Raw genomic sequence first — 8,721 nt, forward strand, 5'->3', positions numbered from 1 at the left:
ATAATAATTAAAACAGCATGGTACTGGAACAAAGGCAGAGCCGCCGACCAATGGAACATCATTGAATATACTGACACACACCTTCAAATATATGTTCATCTAATCTTTGATAAGGGAGCAATAAATGTGAAGTGGAGCAAGAAAGACTTCTTTAACAAACGGAGCTGGAAAAACTGGACAGCGACATGCAATAAAATGGGCTCAAACCTCTACCTAACAGCAAGCACAAAAGTCAGATGAAAATGGGTCAAAGACCTCAACATCAGAACAGAATTCATCAGGTGCATTGAAGACAAGTTGGGCAAAACCCTCCACGACATTGAAGCTAAAGGTATCTTCAAAGATAACATGCCACTGGCCAAAAAAGTGAAAACAGAGATGAACAAAGGAGACTATCTTAAATTAAGTAGCTTCTGCACCTCAAAAGAAACAGTGACCAGAATACAAAGACAATCTACAGAATGGGAAAGGATATTCACCCAATGCCTATGTAATAAGGGGTTGATATCAATGATATACAAGGCTCTGGTTGAACTCTACAAGAAGAAATCATGCAACCCCATCAGAAAATGGGATGATGAAATGAACAGTAACTTTCTCAAAGAAGATACCAAATGGCCAAAAGGCACATGAAAAATGCTCTTCATCACTAATCATCAGGGAAATGCAGGTACAACCAACAAAGAGATATCACGTCACACCACTGAAACTGACCCACATCCAAAAGAACAAAAGCTACCGGTGTTGCCGTGGATGTGGGGAAAAAGGGACTCTCCTTCACTGCTGGTAGAAATGCGGACAGGTTCAGCCGTTTTGGAAAACAGTATGAACGGTTCTCCGAATACTAGAAATTGAGCTCCCATTTGACCCAGCAATATCACTCCTGGAAATATAGCCTGGAGAGGCAAAAAAGTACAGCCGAAATGACATATGCACTTGTATGTTCATTGCTGCACTGTTCACAATAGCCAAAATCTGGGGAAAAAAACCCCTAGTGCCCAAGAACAGATGACTTGTTAATGACACTTTGTTTCATCTACACAGTGGGATTCTATGCAGCTGTTAGAAAATAAGAAGTCATGAAATTTGCATAATGTGGATCAACATAGTAAGTGAAATGAGTCAGAAAGATATGGACAGACATCGAAAGATTGTACTCATCTGTGGAATATAAAGTAACAGAATAAGAGACTAATACCCAAGAATAGAGTGATAAGGACTAGGAGGTTTGCTCCAGGCCTTGGAAGCCGACATCACATGCTGGGGGGAAAGGCAGCTCAGATAGAGGCCAGAACACCAACTAAAGGGTATTTGGAGGACCCGCTCTGGGTGGGAGATGCATGCCAAAAGTAGGCCATAGAGCCATTCTTTCTGCCCCACCAAGATCACGATTTGACCCCCACAAGAGGCTATCCGGCATGACCACAGCACCAGAGGCATGTGGATCCAATTCGGAACCCAGAGGCTTTTGGCAGAAAAGTGACTAAACTATGCATTAAGCTACGGCACCATTCTCCCTCAGGTGGGAAAGGGTATTTGTCGCTTCTGCCTTTCTCCCCCCTGGCGGCACGATGCCCACCACCTCAGAGATTATTGGACAGCCAGGTATGAGCTAGGGTGACAGGGCAACTACGGCCTCGTGGGATTGGGGGTGAGGGGTAAAACCAGCCCATTCGTCCTGCCAGCCAAGACCATGAGTTGCCCACCACGAGTGGCTCTCTGGCATGCCATGGCCCCAGAGAACAAAAGAGAATGCCCTGCCACAAAGGCATGTTTGGGGGCATGGTGGGAGGAATACTGGTATCATGCACCAGTTACATCTCCATTCGTCCTAGCCCTGAGATTTTAGCAAGTGCCACATTGGAGGTTTTTTCACGGTCAGGGAAATGAGATACTTCATTGTTACTGGGTTTTGGCATATAGAACACACCACGGGTAACTTGCCAGTCTCTGCCATGTAGGCAAGATACGCTTGGTAACCTGCCATGTTCTCCGAGAAAGAGAACTGGACAATATGAGTTGTTATCTTATCAACAAGATCCAGTATCTGGATCTTGGCCATTGATGGGATTACATGGCTCCAGAGGCAGTCCGTGGATGTAACACTTAGCTACTGGAAGATGGGGGATCTGGATGGAGGAGGCCCATTCTTGGTCCGAGCAGTCTTGAATATCTCAGCCCCGTGTCCCGCACACCTGGGTTCCTCTGCCAGTTCCTTCATGCATGAGGCTCCTTCAAGTGTGGTGAGAGTGGTCTTAAGCATAACTATGGCTGGTTGCAGAGATCTTCAGCTGCCAGGTCTCTGCTCGGGGTGGTGAGGGAAACTCAACCCACCCCCTCCAATGGGCCCCAGTGAGGAAAGCCAGGTGCGGCATCAGGAGACTGCCATTTCAGAGATATTTGGACTTAATTTTTGATCGAAAAGTACACATCATTCAAACAGTTGTATGTGCTTAGTAATAAAATATTACACACATGTTCAATCACCTAAGAAAGCTCATTCTGCTCAGAGAACTAGATTTTTAATCACAGGTCTGTTTTGCCCATGTGGAATGACTGAGAATCACTATGAGTAGATATAAAACTCACTATACACACAAAGATGCACACAGGTTACTTTGAGTCATCTGTGTTGTTAATGTGTCTGGGCCATTAAATTACATTGAGACCCTTTTTCTGTCCTTTACAGGAGCCTCATGAGTCTCACCTTCCCTTCAAGTTGAACTTGTAATAAAGTGGAATGAAATCATCAATATGCTTCTCACCTCTTCCTTCAGGAGAAAAATCCTACTTACTTTCAAGGTGGTCAAGGTGCGGACAACGTCATCCACCGTTTTCTGGAGATGTACACGGGACCGAGGTGAGAATAGCAAAAGGCTCCAGTTTAATTTTCTTAATGAAGATTTCAGGGAAGAGCATTAAACAACACTGATTCTCCATCTTCCAAAAGGATTATTTTGCAAAACTGATGCCCTGGGTATGGTAAAAGATAATATGGTAAAAACCATACTTTTCCTTCTGGGACATTAATGTTCTAAATTTATCACTTCAAGCTGCTTTGAAATACCTTCCTAGATTGGGAATCACTGTCTGCCATAGGAGTGAGTAAGGACAACACTCAAAGAAATCAGAAGAGAAAAATAGGGGAAAAAAATCAGCTCTTATACTCAGTTTGGCAACACATATACTAAAATTGAAATGATATAGAGATTAGCATGATCCTTACACAGAGATGACAGGCCAACTTGTAAAGTGTTCCATATTTTTGTTGCATTAAGAATTAACAGGGCTACTTTAAGCTAAGACAAGCCCCACAAGTACTCCAAATTTCGACATAAAGATAGCAAAAATCCCCATCACAATGATCTCTCTCAATGTCAATGGACTAAATGCACCAATTCAGAGGCACAGGATGGCAGGATGAAATAGAAAATTGAACCCAACATTCTGCTGCCTGGAAGAAACACATCTGAATAATCAAAGCAACCATGGGCTCAAAGTCAAAGGCTAGAAAATGATTCTTCAAGAAAAGAACACCTCCAAAAAGCTGCAGTGGCAATACTAGTATCAGACCACATGGACTTCAGGCTAAAGGTTATAAGAGACAGTGAAGGTCATTTCTTAATGATCATGGGATCTGTACATCAGAAAGAACTCACCCTCCTCAATGTATATGCTCCTAATGACAGATCAGCAAAATACGTAAAAACAACTTCTAATAGACTTAAAGAAAAACATTGATAGCAACACAATGCTAGATGGAGATTTCAGCAGTACTTTCTCACTTCTCAATAGATCAAACAGACAAAAACTTGGCAAGAAAATATTTTATTTGAGGGAAGTAATAAACAACCATTGGTGTAGAGACGAAATCAAAGAGGAAATAAAAAGATTCCAGAAAAAATGACAACGAGGAACTACCAGAACTTGTGGGACAGAGCAAAAGCAGTTCTAAGAGGAAAGTTTATAGCTCCTCCAGAATTCAACTGGAAGAAAGAAAGGGCCTACAAAAATAACTTACAGCTCAAGATTTTGGAAAATGACCAAGAAAAGGAGTCCAAACTAGCCAGGAGGAAATAAATAATAAAACCTGGAGAAGAAATCAATGAGATATAATCCCAAAATACAATTCAGAAGACCAACAAAAGCAAGACATGGTTCTTTGAGAAAATAAATAAGATCAATAAACTACTAGCAAGACTCACAAAGAAGAAAAGAGAAAGAATCCTAATAAACCGAATCAGAAATGCAAAGGGGGACATCATAAAAGAAACTACAAAATCCATAGGATCATCAGAGATTATTTTGAGAATATTTAAAGCAGGAAATGAGAGAATCTTGAATAAATTGATAAATTACTGGATTCCAATTACCTCCCAAGGCTGAACCAAGAATATTTTGAAAACTCGAACCCATCACTACAAGGAAATTGAAATGATAATCAAAAGTATCCCCAAAAACAGGAGCCCAGGCCCAAATGGATTCACTAATGAAGTATTTCAAACCTTTCAAGAGGACCTACTGCCAACATTTTTTAAGATTTTCCAGGAAATTGAAGAAACAGAAATACTCCCAAACAATTTCTATGAGAAAAGATCACCCTGATATTCAAATCAGACAGAGAAACCACAAAAAAGAAAATTACAGACCTATTTCTTTGATAAATACAGATGCAAAAATCCTCAAGATTATACCAGCAAAGAGAAATCAGAAACTCAACAAAAGGTCACACTCTATGACCAAGTAGGTTTATCTTGGGGATGCAAGGATGGCTTAACATTCTCAAGTCAATCAACAGAATACACCATCTCAATAAAATAAAGATAAAAATCATATGATAATATCAATAGATGTAGATAAAGCATTTGATGAGATCCAGCACCCATTCATGATGAAAAACTCTCAACAAAATGGGAGTCGAAAGTACTTTCCTCCATCTAGTCAAAGCAAACTACTACAAACCCACACCAAGCATTATTCTCAACGGGGAAAAACTAAAGGCTTGGAGAAAAATCAATGAGCTAGATTCCCAAAATACAATCAGGCACAAAACAAGTTACCCACTCTCACCACTCCTATTCAACATAGTACTTGAAGTATTTGCCATATGATTTTGGTAAGAAAAAGATATCAAGGGCATCCAGATAAAAAAAAAGGAAGAACTCAAGCTTTTACTATTTGGAGATGACATGATAGTGTTCTTAGAAAATCCCAAAAAAATCTACCAAAAAGCTCCTGGGAAGAATAGATTTGTTTACTAAAGTAGCATATTACAAAATCAATATCCAATAGTCCATGGCTTTCCCAAATACTATTAATGAAAGAGAAAAAATAGATAGGCGAAAAACAAACCCATTCACAATAACCTCAGAAAATCAAGTATACTAGAATCAACTAAAAAGGTTAAGGACCTATACCAAAAACACTCTACAAAACACTACTTCATGAAATAAAAGAGGATATGAGGAAATGGAATCACATCCCATGTTCATTGATTGAGAGGATTAACACTGTCAAAATGGCAATACACCCCAAAGCGCTATAAATATTTAATGCACTTTCTATAAGGATACCCATAACATTTTTCAAAGAAATCGATTAAACCCTCTTGAAACTCATACACAACAATAAACTCCCATGATGAGCTAAAGCAATCTTTGGTAAAAAGAAGAAGGGAACACCTTCCCCAACTTCAAACCCTACTAGAAAGTCGTAGTAATCAAATTAGCATGATATTCAGATAAAGAGAGTCCTCAGGTCAATGGAATATAGTCAAATATCCTGACGCTGGCCCTCAGATTATTATTACCTAATGTATCATAAAGGCTCAATAAATATGAAGTTGAGCAAGGAAGTCTCTTCAACAAGTGCTGCTGGGAAAACTGGTCAGCAACATGCAAAAAAAGTTTAACTCAGACCTCTTTATAGTGCCAGGCACAAAGTCAGATCAAATGAATTAGAGACCTCAATATCATACCTGAGTTCTTAAGATATATGGAGAAAAATGTGGGAAGATCCCTCCATGACATTAAAGCTAAGGGAAACTTCTAGAATGATACACCACTGACCAAGGAAGAGGAAGTGAAGATAACCAAATGAGACTACATTAAACCAAGAAGTTTCTGCAACTCAGAAAAAATGGTGACCATGATAAAAAGACAGCCCTCATAATGGGGGAAAATTATTTATGCAATACCCATACAATTAACCCCTTATTGTATATAACCCAAGATATATATGGCACTGGTAGAACTTTATGAGAAAAAGACATCCAACCCCACCAAAACATGAGGAGAAGAAACGAACAGAAACTTCCTCAAAGAATAAATACAAATGACCAAAAAACAGAGGTAAAATTTTCTACATCACGAATCATCAGGGAGATACAAATCCAAACAGCAATGAGATATCTCACACCACAGAGATTGACACACATCAAAAAGAACAAGAGCAACCAATGTCAGCATGGAAGTGGGGAGAAAGGGTCTCTTCTTCACTGTTGGTGGGGATGCCGATTGGTTCAGCCTTTTCGGAAAACGATATGGGTATTTCTCAGAAAGCTACAAATTGAGCTTCCATGAATCCAGCAATACCACTTTGGCAATATACTCCCAGGCCCCAAAACACACAGCAGAAATGCTATCTGCACTTCTATGTTCATTGCAGCACTATTCACAAGAGTGAGAATCTGCAAACAACTTGTATGCCCAAGAATTCTCAATGATTAGTTAGAGAAACTATGGTATATCTAAACAATGGAATACTATGCAGCTGTTAGTGAAAATGAAGTTATGAAGTATGCTTATAAATGGATGTACATGAAGAGTATCATGCTGAGTGTGATGAGTCAGAAGGAGACAGACAGATATAGGATTACATTCATTTGTGGGATATGAAAAAACATAACTTTAGATTAATACCTTAGGACAGTAGAAATAAGGGCCAGGATGATTGGTCCACTGTTAGAAGCCTACCTTATGGGCTGGGGGAGATGGCAGTTGGGATCGAGAAGAGACCACTATGACAAAGATAGTTGGAAATGATGATGCTGGAAAAGAACTGTGAAGTGAAAATAGGTAAAGGAAGAAACATGGTAACCTATCAGTTCCTGTCTTGTAAACCATGATGCCTCAAAAGGGAGAGATCGGTAGATAGGTAGAAGAAAGGGAGAGACAGGGGGCGGGGGTGAGGAGAGAGAGATGGAGTGAAAGGATTTCAGGGGGAAAACTGGGGACACTGTAGGTGGGAAATGTTCACTGATGGAGCAATGGGTCTTGGAACACTGTATGACTGAAACCTACTCATGAACAGCTTTGTATCTCTTTATGTCCCAGTGATTCAGTCAATCACTCAATGGTGATTCAGTCAACCAGTCATGGTGATTCAGTCAATCACTCAATCAATCAATAAGTAAATAAATAAAAATCAACTCTTTGGGCCCAACCATACCTAGAGGGTACTCCAGCTTTATAGGTACATGAATCAAGTATCTTCTTAGTTTAAAATGAGTGTGGTATGAGTTTGTCACTTTCAAACATAAGAATTCTGATTAATCACCATGGAATGTTTGTTTAATATAATGTTTTCTGAATAATTTTTATGAGACAAGATCTGTGAATAAAACCTTCAAGTGAAGAAAACGACATTCAATTATTTCTGTCACTTATTTATTTATTCAATTATTATTATCGAGAATAGGATTCAGGTTAGAAAACAAGAAATATTTTACTTATAGCATGAACCTCTAATGTCTGGACTGCAAATTTCTAACATCTTTAGAATGGCTATAATATAGCTAGTTCTGCTTGAGAAATAATTGACTTCTGTCCAATATTCTGAATTTTGCCTTATTGTGTGGCCTGAATAAGTACTTCTATGAATAGAAATTATTAATTATCATTAGAACCCACTTGAATGTTAACAATAGTGTGATTTATATTTTAATCTAATTACTTTTTCTAAAAGAGATAAATTTGGATGTGGCAGATTGAATCCAATTGAGTCCTGAAGAGGTCAGGGAGTAAATGAAAATTATAAGAAGAATTTGATGAATTGGAGGAGGGGAAGGGCTTAAAGGCCAACATATTTCACCACCTGAATTTAATAAAATTTATTTATTACATTCTCATAATGAATGACAGCATCACTTGGTACAGTAGTTCAGGTGAAATATAGGATTTTTCTAAGAAAACACACACACGGATACATGCACACACACTCATTATCTTTCTCTCTCTCTCTCTCTCTCTCTTTCTTACTCACACATGCATGCATGAATTCTTATAAACTCAACATTCTCACACAATAGCACTCATAAACACACACACTTATAATCTCTTCCCATCTTTCCACCCTCCCCTGCAGTCCACACCACCCCTGATCCCTATCTCCAGCTACTTAAATACATGATACCCATCTACAGTTTTCATCCAAGCAATTCCTAAAGAAACAACAAAAGTGTTCATGTGTGTACAGATTTACTCATTTTATTTTGCCTCTTTTATATACCTTAGGCATTCAACATTTTAAAAACGCAATCCTGTTTATTATAGAATATACCACTACCACTACAAGCTACTAAGAGAAAAATAAATTATCAAAGAAGCTACACAACAGTCCTCAATTTTCTTGTTTGGTATCAATTAACCTCTAACAAGTTTTATAATAGGTTGGGTCCAAAATGCTGCTGCGTGTCAGTATTTCCTGGGGCACTATCTTGAG

General features: G+C 38.8%; 1 pseudogene; it reads left to right on the forward strand.

Moving 5' to 3' along the window:
- The first annotated feature begins 3,170 nt into the window (after positions 1–3,170).
- On the forward strand, positions 3,171–3,267 carry LOC130037037 (uncharacterized; annotated as a pseudogene).
- The last annotated feature ends 5,454 nt before the right edge of the window (positions 3,268–8,721 follow it).

Source organism: Sorex fumeus, unplaced genomic scaffold (genome assembly GCF_029834395.1).
Source record: "Sorex fumeus unplaced genomic scaffold, SorFum_2.1 ptg000070l, whole genome shotgun sequence".
NCBI lineage: Eukaryota > Metazoa > Chordata > Mammalia > Eulipotyphla > Soricidae > Sorex > Sorex fumeus.